Genomic DNA, 15963 nt, shown 5'->3' with positions numbered 1-15963 from the left:
TTACGCCTACACACACTATCATTTATTTTCTTTTTTCAATAATGAATTTTATACCATGTTATCCCCCTTTAAACAATAAATAATTCACGATGCATCATGTATATCATATGTTTGATTAACTCATCCATTTCAATTTTTTCCCCCCAATTATATACTTTCAGACCCATCTAAAATGTTGTTCCAACGATAGCAAGTCCTTATTTGTTTTCGCAGTTAAAAGTTTTTCCAAAACCTGTAATTAAGAAGCAGCAATACACAGATATACTACTTGTTAAATCAATAAAGGAGAATGAATAAATGCTTCACCAAAGTTGAATCAATTTAAACCGGTCTTCTGCTACTGCGCGGGAGGCACACTACTTTTTGTCGCAAAATTACAAGTAACTCTCAAACTACAGCCAATCACTATTTTTATATCGAATTTATGATGTGTTGTTGATAAGCGTACATCTCATTAGTGATGAATTGATTGATCATAAAATTGAAAGAAGAAAAAACTTTTAAAAAAGTTTAGTTGTTCGATACTACTTCGATCACCGTGGCATTAGACAATTGATGTCAAAGTGAAACTAGAAAATATACTGAGTTCACGGATGTCTCATGATATACGGAGGAGGAACAGCAGCAATGATCTCGTACGTTTTTACAACTAATTAATTTATAAACAGAAATAGAAAAATTGTCAAAATTATCATCGACACTGAAGAAAAAATATACTCTCCCGAGTTTTTCACGGATTGCGATAAACGTTTTTTTCACAAATATATGGACGAGGCCAAGTTTCTTAAAAGGTGAGTTCACCAACTGATGTTCGATCTGACGTTTCAATAGTTTTCTGTGTACACCGCAAAAAATTTTGAAATTTATTTATTTTCCTGCAAACCAGGAAAGTGTGGTCGGGAAATCTCGACGTGCATCCTACGGAAAAAGCGGTTGTTGTCAATTATGACGTAGAAGCGTTTATCCTTGGTGAACTCGGTCACCGAATGCTGGGTGACAGAAAAGTAAGTTTACACAATTTCGTGAAATACAGTTTTCCGAAATTTTTATCAAACATTTCTCATGTTCCTTCTCTCAAATATTGTTAGAAATGTCAAAAAATCATCAGATTTAAAAGTCTCAATGCAGACACAAACGTGTCTCTGTTGGCCAAAGAAGTCATGGAAAAATGTTTTCTCATCCACGAATCAAAACTTAACGGGGTCGAACAATTGATTTATTATCTTCAGAAACGTAAATCGACCACCGATGGTTTGTGCTTGATTATTTAATATAACCTTTCGTCTCAAATTGTCTTCTCAAATTTATTGGTGTACCTGATCAACCGAGGCTTAACCATATCTTCAAGCCCTTAAGGACGTCTAACTGATTCGAGGAAATTCTATTTGACTACAGAGATAAACACACAAAAATGAGTTGTAAACAATAAACTGAATATTCTTCAGGGAACTCGGTGGATGGCAATGCACAACCGGAACGTCCGACATCGTCCAACACTGTGAATTCGGACAACAGTGATTATGGAACGAGCAGTAATTAGCAATGTTGAAAGTTACATAGAATTGTTGTACGAGTCTATACCGCAAAAGATCAAAGGATCAGCATTGATTCTGAGACTTGCAAGAGTTCCTGACAATCTTCTGGAACTAAGAAAAAATGGTAAATTTTTAAAAATACTTCAAAATTCCCAAAAGATTCAACGCTCATAAAATGGAAACAAGCTCATAACATTTGAATGAAAACCATTAACATATTAAACAATTTTCTTTTGTTTCTTATAGAATCTTTGTTGAGCGCTCTAGCAAGAGCCTTGAGAGAAGACTGGAAACGAAGCATTGAACTTTCTACAAACATTATTTATATTTTTTTCTGTTTTTCAACGTACAGTCAGTTCCACAATATTGTAGTGGAATATAGAGTGAGTCAAGCATTCAATTAAAGTAATAATCCGTATTACAACTTCGAATGTTCTGACGGAATTTTATTCTATTTAGATTGGATCTCTTTGCATGGAAATAATTGAGTGTGAGTTGCAACGTTACGACGAATGGAAGGATGATATGGAAAAACGTCAACGACAGTTTGAAACAACGACTGGTTTAGTTCTGTTTCCTTCAACAAACAGCGACAACAGCACAGAAAGAAAAATTAAACTGACAGACGACATTTGGAATTCAGAAGGCCCCCTGACTACGAAGCGAAACTTCAAGGAAGAATGATAAGAGTTGGCTTATTCCCGGAATTGGTGAAGCTGCTCGGCCAGAGTAAGTTTATAGCTGACTTGAATGGAAAAAATATAGGATTATTATCCAAAAAATTCTTTTTTAACGTTAGAACAGAATTTTATCTCCATACTGATTGTTGAAACAAAAAATTGTTTGTTTACTTCTCATCTTTTACCAATTAACTTTATACAGGTGAAATCAAGAACAAAACGACGATCCTTGGACTCTTGTACCACTTGAGCATGGACGACAAAGTGCAATCGATGTTTGGAAATACGGATTGCATGCCGATGGTAACAGATATGATTCTTGAGATCGAGGATCTTGCTGTAAACAACAGAAATGCTCAGCTGATGATCGATAATAATCGTTTGCAAGGATTGATTCACAAAGCGTTCAGAAATTAAGATGCCTTGATCATGAAAATGAAAAGAAATATATCCCAATACGATTCAACGAAAGAACACTTCGTGGTACGTTTACGCAATGTCCTCGTGAATAAGATTTGAGATTTACCATTGTCCCTTGAACTTTTGTAGTTGTCTTCTATTAACCATTGTTCATTTGTTTATAAGGAATTCGTGGGTGACTTTGCCATGGCATTGAATCAGTCAAGATTTTGTTTTGGAAATAGTTGGCGTCCTCGGAAACTTGGCTTTGCCGGATTTGGATTATTTTTAAATATTGCAGCGTTGCAATCTCATACCCTGGATAAGAAACAATTTTGTTCCTGGTAATTAAAAGTGACGTGACCTTGCCCTCATTCCAAGTCCGTTTTTACTTCTCGCTTTCAAAATAAAGAACCGAAGTATCATTATTTTTTCTTTTGTAGGAAAAGTACAGGATGACCTTGTTCTTGAAGTCGTTGTTCTACTTGGCACTGCAACTTGTGATGAAGATTGCGCCCGATTATTGTGCAAGGCGGATATTTAACTCTCACTCATAGAGTTATTGAAAGGTTCGAAGATTATTATTTATTCTTGATTTTCAACATGAAAAAAGTAAAGGAATTTTTGATAATAAGTTATTTTTTTTGTAATTCTTTTCTAATAGAGAGTATCGTGGAAAACATTAGGTTACGCTCTTTTTGTGTTAAAAGCCGATGGCTATTCTTGATGGGAACTTATTTTTGATTTACAAGATTATATCTACCTCAAATAATGTTTTGTGAAACAGACTTTCCCGTATGACAGAACCATGTGACTTTCTGTTCCATTTGAAGAATTAAAAAGCAGACTAAACAGTAAGCAGACAGTATAATCTTCCTTTTCCCTACCTCCCTAAGTTCTTGTTTGTTGGTTCGGATGTGTTGTCTGATGTCTTGTCGAGTTTGTCCAGTTGAGTAAGAGAGAAAAGTTTTGTTTCAAAAAGTGACTTAATCTATGGAAAGCTTTGTGGGAAGAAGACGTGGCCGTGACATAGTAAAGTCCTATCTTTGAAAAAAAAATCTATTCTAGTTAACGAGAGTCCATTGACCGGGGCGGTCAACGTCTAGAGAGGGGGTGTTGTGACGATTTTTTATTTCATGGTTACTTAAAAGAAAGAGTAAATGGAGGAACAGTCACAAATGCTCTCCTGTCCGTTTCGATCGATGCTCCAGCCACGCAACGATCCCGCAAAGATTTCCGTAGGGCCTTGTTGAGAAAGATAGAGAAGATTTAATCGATTCGTAATCTTATCATTTCATGTAATTTGGGAGCGTCTAATTCGAATTAGAGGGAACACCAACCGTCGTTGTCGAGATATTCGAATTGAGGTTCACATATTGGATCGTTTTTCCCGAGTGGAATGAGAGGGGAACATTCGAAACGTCGGTGTACTTCGAGCAGGGCTCGTACACAACACATGGACACTCACACATACATCACACGCACACCAACTCTCACAAAAACCGTCGTCGAATGTTCTCGAAGGCTCGAGAATATTCGAAACTTGGAATTTTGGAAAATCAGCGACGTCGTACATCGAAAAACTCAGGGGAGTCCCGTCAAGAGGGGCGTCTGATCCTTAGAGAATATAAAAATCATCAGCAGTATCGTAATTCGTAATATGAAAAATCTCTTCTCCTCCCGTCATAAAAATATCCATCGTCGTAATAATCGGGCCAGGGGTTAATTCACATCATAAAGAAACAACTAATTGTTCCCACGAAAATTCGGGGCCCCGTCTAACGCCCCGCGAGCATAATTCATGTCACGCACCTGTCATAGGGCGAACATAGATCGAGAAAAGGGGAGAGAGAAGAGCGGTAACGTACTGCGTGACGGTGATCGATTTAGACAGACTTTCGTGGAGTATCGAGCGGATCGGACGTGTGATCTTGGGAAAATAGTTCATCCATCGTAAGTTCAATCTTTCGTTGTTCATCTCGGTTGGTGGGCTCTAGTTCGTTCCCGTGAATTATCGTGTAATGATTTATCACCCGAAAAAGAGGTAATTTCGCTCGTTTCCGTTATACTTTTTTGTATTCTTCTGTGAGTGAGTGAGAGAGAACGAGGACGTGGATCGAGAGTTCAAACGCGATTCTGGGAGATAGCTCGGCTGAATAACCGATTAACGGGGGTTCAGTATTATATTTTTCTCCCTAATTTTTCATCATCGAATTTTATTTCCGGAATAATTTCTAATCATGAGTAGATCCATGATAGAAAATACGAGCTCGGAATAGATTGTACTGAATGTAGGATCTCGATCGGGTGAGTGTGATAGTGTGCGTTGATTCGTGACTTTTTCTCTTCGTTGTCGTTTCGCGTCGCGATTTCCCGGAACATATTCTCATCGAATGAATTTGATTAAAGGGTCGCTTCCCGAATATTGTAGAAGTACAGTGAAATTAAAGATTGTGTGAAATATTGAAGTATTTGGTGTCATAGTGAATTATTCTCGAAGTTACCCCGCCCTTCCCGCTGAATCAAGCCGGTCAACTATTCAACCTTTTCTAAGTCAAGTCGTATAGCGACTGGCGCCCAAGGAATTAAATCCGAATAAAAAAAATCGACAATAGGAGTGGTTGAATTTTGTGGCGTTCGAAAAATCGGTCACAAATTTGGCGCCCAACGTGGGGCGCCTTCTTCTGACCTTTTGATAAAAATATGAAGTAGACGAGATTTTCAACTATTTCGTTGATCTTTCCATTCTCTTTTTTTTTACAATTAATGACGTTCTGGATCGTTATTGTTACAGCGAAACAGGAGGACGACGAAATTGTTTTGCAAATAATTTACGTATTCTAGCAGATATCGAAGCACGACTCGACGAGGGATTATTTGATTCGCGAGACTGGTAATGGTAATTAGAGGGTTTATGCTTCGATCATATTTATTATTTTGCGATAGAATTTTTCGGGAAAATTTGTCTTCAAGAATAAATTCGTTTCAATCGAAATTTCAGATTCTTTTGCAGAAGCCCCAGGATATCTTATAGATCTGATGCACGATAAGAATCCAGCGATACGTAAAGTTTGTGATGCTTGTTTGGATGTGATCGCCGTAAGTTTATTCGAAAGCCCATAATTTGTGTGTACAAAACGACAAAAAGTAATTGAATGTTTTTTTCAGATGTGCGATAAAGACTGGGCTGCTCGTATCAAAGTCGAAAAGTTTCGTTCCTACAATCAACAATGGCTTGAAATGGTCGAATCGATTACAGTTGATAATGTCAGTCATTTTGGTGGTAGACGAGGATGACAGTTTGCCACCTTTTATAAGCGGCGAATAGCTAAGGCATACGATGCTTTTTCCCTCAGGTAAAATCCGGATTTACGATTCGAAACAAAAACAAAATCACGATGTTAATCTTTCTTTTTTCGACTATAGTTTTTGTTTTGTAATACAATAATTGAATGGAAAATTGCAATAATATCGAAGCTTCTATAGACTTCAGAAACGTCTAGAAATCATCATATTCAAAATTACATTTATCACTCTAATTTTCCAATTATTTGATTATAAAAATTCAAAAAAACAGGTAATTCGACAGTTTTCAACACCGACGACGGTGAGTTGAACGTGAAGAATTCATCGGATTCTTCAGAAAATCCCTGTCGCCCGGTCAGTCGGTAAGTGATCAATGAGACCAAATTTGAATGGCAATACTGCTAAGATTACGTGGAAATGACTTGAACTTTTGTTCCACAGATACAGTCGTGACTTGGAATGTCCATGGGTTCTGGCATAGAGGATCTTTATCACAGCTCAAAAGTCAAGTTCACCGAATCTGAAGCATCCCACGTACTGATATGAACTCACCGAGTCACATATTAGTAATGTTGTCCACACTATTACGAATGGCTTGAACAGCAAAAAAAACAACAAGACAAAAACACGTACACATACTTAAATTGTATCGATATTAGCAAAAGTGTTACGCTTTCGTTTCATAAGGTACTAGGCTTCATCGAGGCGCGTATTTTTCATTTCTCGAGGCTTAAAAAAGACGCCTCGATTTTCTCATCCAGAAGAATTAATTGTGAGCCCTCCTATTTACACGAATGTTTCGTTGATCTCCGACTTCCGTGAGATCATTTGTCATAGAAATAGTGTATTTGCTTGAAATGATAAAAAAAAAAACCTGTTATCACAATTATTTGACATGAGAAAGGAATAAAAAATAAATATTGTTTCAAAATTCTTGCTTTAAATCTTACACTACCAAACGTTTGTTCATTTTTTTGTTCAAGTTTCGTGTCCTTTTCCAATGAATTTGCTAGTCATCAACCGATCGGAACGGTCTTGACGTCCTCGATAAGGACAACATCTTTCAATTGCCACTCTTCCTCATCATTTCTCTCAGGTTCGCCATCGCTTTTTGCTGCCGCCCAGTAATGACGAAGAATCCTTCTGTTTTCATTAAAAAATTATTATTATTATTATTATTGTTGTTGTTGTTGTTGTTGTTGTTGTTGTTGTTGTTGTTGTGTTGTTGTTGTCCTCCCACTTTTAACTTACCATTATTACCTCAAACGTCAAACATGACATGCAGCAGCTACGAACGAAAACAAATCGTCTCGGATATGCGTATTATGGATTCATATGAGAACCCCTGTCGCCGAGACTGCAATTTTCGAATCATCGATGAAAACACATACTGTGACATCTATACTTACATCTGGAACTATCCGAGTGCAGTTTTTTCGGCTAGTGACTTTCGGCCGACCGGAAATCGCGATGACGCCATTTTCGGGCAATTTAGACCCTACCGGTGAGATGATATTATTTTTTACTAACTCCCCGACCTGTTTTGTAATTTCATCCTTATGGATCGGAGGGAATCTATATTGTCGAGTGAACACCGGTTGGTCGTCTACCGTTTCAATTTTATGATAAAAATCCGGTAGAAAATCTAAGTTTTCGTAAGGGAGTTGAAAAAGGTCGGCATTATCCCGAATAATTGACTCAATACTGTCCTTTTCTTCTTGGTTAAGGTGGTCAAGTCGTAATAAGTCCTTTACCTTTCCGATTCTGTCGTCCTTCTGGATTCTTAGAACGTGTTTGATATATTCGTCGGGTTCTAACCTCCCGTCGCACAATTCTTCACACGTGTGACCGACGATTGCCTTCGGCTCGTAACCGTCCGGAAAAGCTTCATCGAAATCGGTTGCTTTGACAAGATATGCCTCGTCGACATCCTCGTACTCCTCGATTTCTACGGTCGGGACCTTTACGAGGACGTCTTCGAGGGTTGAATTGTGTATCACCAATTTAGTGATCCCGAATTCGGTTTGAGCTACTATTTGGCCGCAATAAATCCCGGCCCCGAGATCGAGGCGCGGAATGTAACCGCGTTTTACTTCGGGGTTTTTCACCCGACCGAAACCGATTGTCTTACTTCTCTTGGCGAGGAATATTGTGTCACAATCCATGAAAAGAAAAGCTTGCTCGTTCCAAGAGAGGAGCCGCTTTGACCAATCTAATGATGCCTTGTTCTGGGAAAGAAATTCCGCTCCCAGAAGTGCATGCTGAGGAGTCGGGAAATCATCCCCTACAACGTGAAAGATGGTCGGCGTTCCACAAACAAGGGCTGTTATCCAACCAAAGGTAGCAACCGTTTTCCCAGCTATCCCGTTTAACTGAATTCTTTCTCGTTTATCGATTACCACGGAGCTAGAAACCGTGTTTACTTTTGCGATGTTGACCTCCGCCCCGGAATCTATTAAAAATTCAGTAAGCCCGCCTAATTGAGGGCAATGGAGGGTGACGGAGGGAGAGCGCTGAAGCTCGTTCAGGCAGAGGTTGACGGCGCGGAGGGCACTTCCTCCGCTAGATTGACAGGGTGCTTCCGCGGGTCTCCCAACGAGCCCTGTTCCGTTGGGCGCGGAACCGCGTTTTTTGTACTATCATTTTGCTTGCGGAAGCATTTTTCTTCCGTGTGACCGATTTTGTTGCAATACGTGCAATGAGGTTTGTGACCGTTATTATAGTTATTATTATTACCGTTATTATAGTTATTATTATTACCGTTATTATAGTTATGATTGCCGTTACCGCGATTATAATGGCCGTTATTCCGATTATTGTCCCTTTTTGGCCTTTTTTCGGGGTATTTCAGCCAACAATTTTCTAGGTCATGCCCGCCCCTGTTGCAGTGGGTGCACGGTGAATTATTCGTGAAAGCGACCCGAACATTCCGCGAAGGTTGCGGTTGGCTGTTTATTTTTGAAAATTTTTGATCCACCGCGACTTCCTTTTCGACCTTGATGGCCTTCGCGAAAAGCTCTTCCAAGGTTTGATAATATTCCAACCGTACGCGCATTCTAAGATCGGGCGGCAGGCCCTTGACGAAACTATCCATTGTATCGTTTTCACATTGCGCGCGATGTTCGCGAGAAAGAGGACCCCATGTTTCGGTGTCCATTTCGATAATCTCGAAGTGCAGATCCTTGACGCGGCTGATATACTGAATCATATTTTCGGACGGCATTTTTGTTATCGTACCTAACTCGCCGCGATACTCGTTAACCGATTTAGATGATCCAAACAATAATTTTAACCGTTCCACGAGTTCTTTGATGGTTCGAGAGTTATCGTCCTCGAAGGCGGTTTGTGCATGACTTTTTAATTTATTTTTTAGGAGCAGAACCAACGTGGGCTCGTGCTGAGGACTAAATAAACTTCGCACCTTTTGACAGGCACGAATGAATCGAAGGACTGGGAAATTATACCCAGTAAAAATCGGTACGGATTCGAGCGCGTCTTTGTATTTGACGCTCGGGAGGTTGATCGTACCCGGGGAATTTTGCGCGTGTCGGACATCGTTTTTGCGAGGGGTACTTGTTTTCGCCTGATTGTTGATCAAGTGGTTGTGAACATAGCGGCCCGAGAACTCGGCCTCTCGGTCTTTAAGCCTTTTATCTCACTCATTATTCTGTCGAGATTATTCTGTAAAGATTTGCTTGCATTTTGTTGCTCATTAATTAAATCAATTAAATGTTTTAACCGATCGTTTGATGATTTCTCTTGTTTATTGACTTCACCCTCATCCGTTGCAGATTGGAGTGTTTCGAATTGTTTTGCAACCTCCAATCGCTCTTCGTCAAGAACTTCCTCCTGATGTTGTAACCTACGTTCTTTTTCTACCAATTCACGCTCTTTTAACAATAACTGATCGCGGAGCACTTGCAGCTCCTCTGACGTAAGGTCCTTCATTTTGATTTTGTTTGAAATTTACTAAAGAACGATTAATACACGAAAAACTGGTCCAAAAGTCGAGAAATGGGAGCGTATAAAAATTTTGTCCAGAATTTAAAATTTGAATTTTATTGAAAAGTTTTATTTAAAACGTTTGGAAATTAATTGTATTTTGTATATAATGGTATAGTAACGTTTGTTATCTGGAAATCTGCAAGTAGGGGGAGTTTTGAAAAATTTGTCCAATTACGAAAATCGTATTTTATTGAAAAATATTAATGAAAAGTTTTTGAAATTGATTGTACTTTAAATGTAACGGCTTGGTTGCGTTTGTTATATGAAAATTGAGAACAGGAAAATTTTCGAAAAATTTGTCCAATTCCAAAAAATATTAAAAATGGCAAAATTAAATGTTCAAACGATTGGAAACGGACTGTTCTCCGCTGTTTTTAATTCGGTATAGTTTGTTATTTGAGTTGAACTCCGAAAAATTCAAATAAAAATTTTTAAGTCGAGAAATTTGTCCAATTTTCCAAATACGATTTATTTCGAAAATCCCGAGTGTAGACGGTTGGAACTTAATATTTTCCGAATATTAATACTTCTTGAAGTTAAAAATTGATTGTTAGCGTATAGAAGAGATGATATTTTGAAATTTGCAAATTTGTCCAATTTTACAAAATTTTTATATTACGGAAATGTTGCGTTAATTCGTTTGGAATATGATTTTTCTCCGTTTATTAATGTTTGGTACGGTTTGTTACTGAGATTTGGTAAGTAGAAATTCAAGAAATATTGGTGAAGGAAAATTTGTCCATTTTTTAAATTGACGAGAAATGCTTTGGTATTCGAGTAACGAAATCGATAATGGTTTGTTATACGAATAAATTTGTGAAATAATCAAATTTAGCGATCGATAATTTGATTTTAATTTGAAATTCGACAGAATAGTGACGATAATCCTTGCCCTCATTCCAAGTCCGTTTTTACTTCTCGCTTTCAAAATAAAGAACCGAAGTATCATTATTTTTTCTTTTGTAGGAAAAGTACAGGATGACCTTGTTCTTGAAGTCGTTGTTCTACTTGGCACTGCAACTTGTGATGAAGATTGCGCCCGATTATTGTGCAAGGCGGATATTTAACTCTCACTCATAGAGTTATTGAAAGGTTCGAAGATTATTATTTATTCTTGATTTTCAACATGAAAAAAGTAAAGGAATTTTTGATAATAAGTTATTTTTTTTGTAATTCTTTTCTAATAGAGAGTATCGTGGAAAACATTAGGTTACGCTCTTTTTGTGTTAAAAGCCGATGGCTATTCTTGATGGGAACTTATTTTTGATTTACAAGATTATATCTACCTCAAATAATGTTTTGTGAAACAGACTTTCCCGTATGACAGAACCATGTGACTTTCTGTTCCATTTGAAGAATTAAAAAGCAGACTAAACAGTAAGCAGACAGTATAATCTTCCTTTTCCCTACCTCCCTAAGTTCTTGTTTGTTGGTTCGGATGTGTTGTCTGATGTCTTGTCGAGTTTGTCCAGTTGAGTAAGAGAGAAAAGTTTTGTTTCAAAAAGTGACTTAATCTATGGAAAGCTTTGTGGGAAGAAGACGTGGCCGTGACATAGTAAAGTCCTATCTTTGAAAAAAAAATCTATTCTAGTTAACGAGAGTCCATTGACCGGGGCGGTCAACGTCTAGAGAGGGGGTGTTGTGACGATTTTTTATTTCATGGTTACTTAAAAGAAAGAGTAAATGGAGGAACAGTCACAAATGCTCTCCTGTCCGTTTCGATCGATGCTCCAGCCACGCAACGATCCCGCAAAGATTTCCGTAGGGCCTTGTTGAGAAAGATAGAGAAGATTTAATCGATTCGTAATCTTATCATTTCATGTAATTTGGGAGCGTCTAATTCGAATTAGAGGGAACACCAACCGTCGTTGTCGAGATATTCGAATTGAGGTTCACATATTGGATCGTTTTTCCCGAGTGGAATGAGAGGGGAACATTCGAAACGTCGGTGTACTTCGAGCAGGGCTCGTACACAACACATGGACACTCACACATACATCACACGCACACCAACTCTCACAAAAACCGTCGTCGAATGTTCTCGAAGGCTCGAGAATATTCGAAACTTGGAATTTTGGAAAATCAGCGACGTCGTACATCGAAAAACTCAGGGGAGTCCCGTCAAGAGGGGCGTCTGATCCTTAGAGAATATAAAAATCATCAGCAGTATCGTAATTCGTAATATGAAAAATCTCTTCTCCTCCCGTCATAAAAATATCCATCGTCGTAATAATCGGGCCAGGGGTTAATTCACATCATAAAGAAACAACTAATTGTTCCCACGAAAATTCGGGGCCCCGTCTAACGCCCCGCGAGCATAATTCATGTCACGCACCTGTCATAGGGCGAACATAGATCGAGAAAAGGGGAGAGAGAAGAGCGGTAACGTACTGCGTGACGGTGATCGATTTAGACAGACTTTCGTGGAGTATCGAGCGGATCGGACGTGTGATCTTGGGAAAATAGTTCATCCATCGTAAGTTCAATCTTTCGTTGTTCATCTCGGTTGGTGGGCTCTAGTTCGTTCCCGTGAATTATCGTGTAATGATTTATCACCCGAAAAAGGGGTAATTTCGCTCGTTTCCGTTATACTTTTTTGTATTCTTCTGTGAGTGAGTGAGAGAGAACGAGGACGTGGATCGAGAGTTCAAACGCGATTCTGGGAGATAGCTCGGCTGAATAACCGATTAACGGGGGTTCAGTATTATATTTTTCTCCCTAATTTTTCATCATCGAATTTTATTTCCGGAATAATTTCTAATCATGAGTAGATCCATGATAGAAAATACGAGCTCGGAATAGATTGTACTGAATGTAGGATCTCGATCGGGTGAGTGTGATAGTGTGCGTTGATTCGTGACTTTTTCTCTTCGTTGTCGTTTCGCGTCGCGATTTCCCGGAACATATTCTCATCGAATGAATTTGATTAAAAGGTCGCTTCCCGAATATTGTAGAAGTACAGTGAAATTAAAGATTGTGTGAAATATTGAAGTATTTGGTGTCATAGTGAATTATTCTCGAAGTTACCCCGCCCTTCCCGCTGAATCAAGCCGGTCAACTATTCAACCTTTTCTAAGTCAAGTCGTATAGCGACTGGCGCCCAAGGAATTAAATCCGAATAAAAAAAATCGACAATAGGAGTGGTTGAATTTTGTGGCGTTCGAAAAATCGGTCACAAATTTGGCGCCCAACGTGGGGCGCCTTCTTCTGACCTTTTGATAAAAATATGAAGTAGACGAGATTTTCAACTATTTCGTTGATCTTTCCATTCTCTTTTTTTTACAATTAATGACGTTCTGGATCGTTATTGTTACAGCGAAACAGGAGGACGACGAAATTGTTTTGCAAATAATTTACGTATTCTAGCAGATATCGAAGCACGACTCGACGAGGGATTATTTGATTCGCGAGACTGGTAATGGTAATTAGAGGGTTTATGCTTCGATCATATTTATTATTTTGCGATAGAATTTTTCGGGAAAATTTGTCTTCAAGAATAAATTCGTTTCAATCGAAATTTCAGATTCTTTTGCAGAAGCCCCAGGATATCTTATAGATCTGATGCACGATAAGAATCCAGCGATACGTAAAGTTTGTGATGCTTGTTTGGATGTGATCGCCGTAAGTTTATTCGAAAGCCCATAATTTGTGTGTACAAAACGACAAAAAGTAATTGAATGTTTTTTTCAGATGTGCGATAAAGACTGGGCTGCTCGTATCAAAGTCGAAAAGTTTCGTTCCTACAATCAACAATGGCTTGAAATGGTCGAATCGATTACAGTTGATAATGTCAGTCATTTTGGTGGTAGACGAGGATGACAGTTTGCCACCTTTTATAAGCGGCGAATAGCTAAGGCATACGATGCTTTTTCCCTCAGGTAAAATCCGGATTTACGATTCGAAACAAAAACAAAATCACGATGTTAATCTTTCTTTTTTCGACTATAGTTTTTGTTTTGTAATACAATAATTGAATGGAAAATTGCAATAATATCGAAGCTTCTATAGACTTCAGAAACGTCTAGAAATCATCATATTCAAAATTACATTTATCACTCTAATTTTCCAATTATTTGATTATAAAAATTCAAAAAAACAGGTAATTCGACAGTTTTCAACACCGACGACGGTGAGTTGAACGTGAAGAATTCATCGGATTCTTCAGAAAATCCCTGTCGCCCGGTCAGTCGGTAAGTGATCAATGAGACCAAATTTGAATGGCAATACTGCTAAGATTACGTGGAAATGACTTGAACTTTTGTTCCACAGATACAGTCGTGACTTGGAATGTCCATGGGTTCTGGCATAGAGGATCTTTATCACAGCTCAAAAGTCAAGTTCACCGAATCTGAAGCATCCCACGTACTGATATGAACTCACCGAGTCACATATTAGTAATGTTGTCCACACTATTACGAATGGCTTGAACAGCAAAAAAAACAACAAGACAAAAACACGTACACATACTTAAATTGTATCGATATTAGCAAAAGTGTTACGCTTTCGTTTCATAAGGTACTAGGCTTCATCGAGGCGCGTATTTTTCATTTCTCGAGGCTTAAAAAAGACGCCTCGATTTTCTCATCCAGAAGAATTAATTGTGAGCCCTCCTATTTACACGAATGTTTCGTTGATCTCCGACTTCCGTGAGATCATTTGTCATAGAAATAGTGTATTTGCTTGAAATGATAAAAAAAAAAACCTGTTATCACAATTATTTGACATGAGAAAGGAATAAAAAATAAATATTTTTTCAAAATTCTCGCTTTAAATCTTACACTACCAAACGTTTGTTCATTTTTTTGTTCAAGTTTCGTGTCCTTTTCCAATGAATTTGCTAGTCATCAACCGATCGGAACGGTCTTGACGTCCTCGATAAGGACAACATCTTTCAATTGCCACTCTTCCTCATCATTTCTCTCAGGTTCGCCATCGCTTTTTGCTGCCGCCCAGTAATGACGAAGAATCCTTCTGTTTTCATTAAAAAATTATTATTATTATTATTATTGTTGTTGTTGTTGTTGTTGTTGTTGTTGTTGTTGTTGTTGTGTTGTTGTTGTCCTCCCACTTTTAACTTACCATTATTACCTCAAACGTCAAACATGACATGCAGCAGCTACGAACGAAAACAAATCGTCTCGGATATGCGTATTATGGATTCATATGAGAACCCCTGTCGCCGAGACTGCAATTTTCGAATCATCGATGAAAACACATACTGTGACATCTATACTTACATCTGGAACTATCCGAGTGCAGTTTTTTCGGCTAGTGACTTTCGGCCGACCGGAAATCGCGATGACGCCATTTTCGGGCAATTTAGACCCTACCGGTGAGATGATATTATTTTTTACTAACTCCCCGACCTGTTTTGTAATTTCATCCTTATGGATCGGAGGGAATCTATATTGTCGAGTGAACACCGGTTGGTCGTCTACCGTTTCAATTTTATGATAAAAATCCGGTAGAAAATCTAAGTTTTCGTAAGGGAGTTGAAAAAGGTCGGCATTATCCCGAATAATTGACTCAATACTGTCCTTTTCTTCTTGGTTAAGGTGGTCAAGTCGTAATAAGTCCTTTACCTTTCCGATTCTGTCGTCCTTCTGGATTCTTAGAACGTGTTTGATATATTCGTCGGGTTCTAACCTCCCGTCGCACAATTCTTCACACGTGTGACCGACGATTGCCTTCGGCTCGTAACCGTCCGGAAAAGCTTCATCGAAATCGGTTGCTTTGACAAGATATGCCTCGTCGACATCCTCGTACTCCTCGATTTCTACGGTCGGGACCTTTACGAGGACGTCTTCGAGGGTTGAATTGTGTATCACCAATTTAGTGATCCCGAATTCGGTTTGAGCTACTATTTGGCCGCAATAAATCCCGGCCCCGAGATCGAGGCGCGGAATGTAACCGCGTTTTACTTCGGGGTTTTTCACCCGACCGAAACCGATTGTCTTACTTCTCTTGGCGAGGAATATTGTGTCACAATCCATGAAAAGAAAAGCTTGCTCGTTCCAAGAGAGGAGCCGCTTTGACCA

The 15963-nt window shown here is 38.7% G+C and overlaps 1 pseudogene; it reads left to right on the top strand.

Annotated features, from left to right (window-relative positions):
• Window positions 1–765: 765 nt before the first annotated feature.
• On the top strand, window positions 766–14299 carry LOC122406006 (kinesin-associated protein 3-like; annotated as a pseudogene).
• Window positions 14300–15963: the final 1664 nt, after the last annotated feature.

This window comes from Venturia canescens, chromosome 2 (genome assembly GCF_019457755.1).
Source record: "Venturia canescens isolate UGA chromosome 2, ASM1945775v1, whole genome shotgun sequence".
Lineage (NCBI taxonomy): Eukaryota > Metazoa > Arthropoda > Insecta > Hymenoptera > Ichneumonidae > Venturia > Venturia canescens.
The sequence above is the reverse complement of the archived record's forward strand: the minus strand, read 5'-3'. Positions and strand labels throughout refer to the sequence as shown.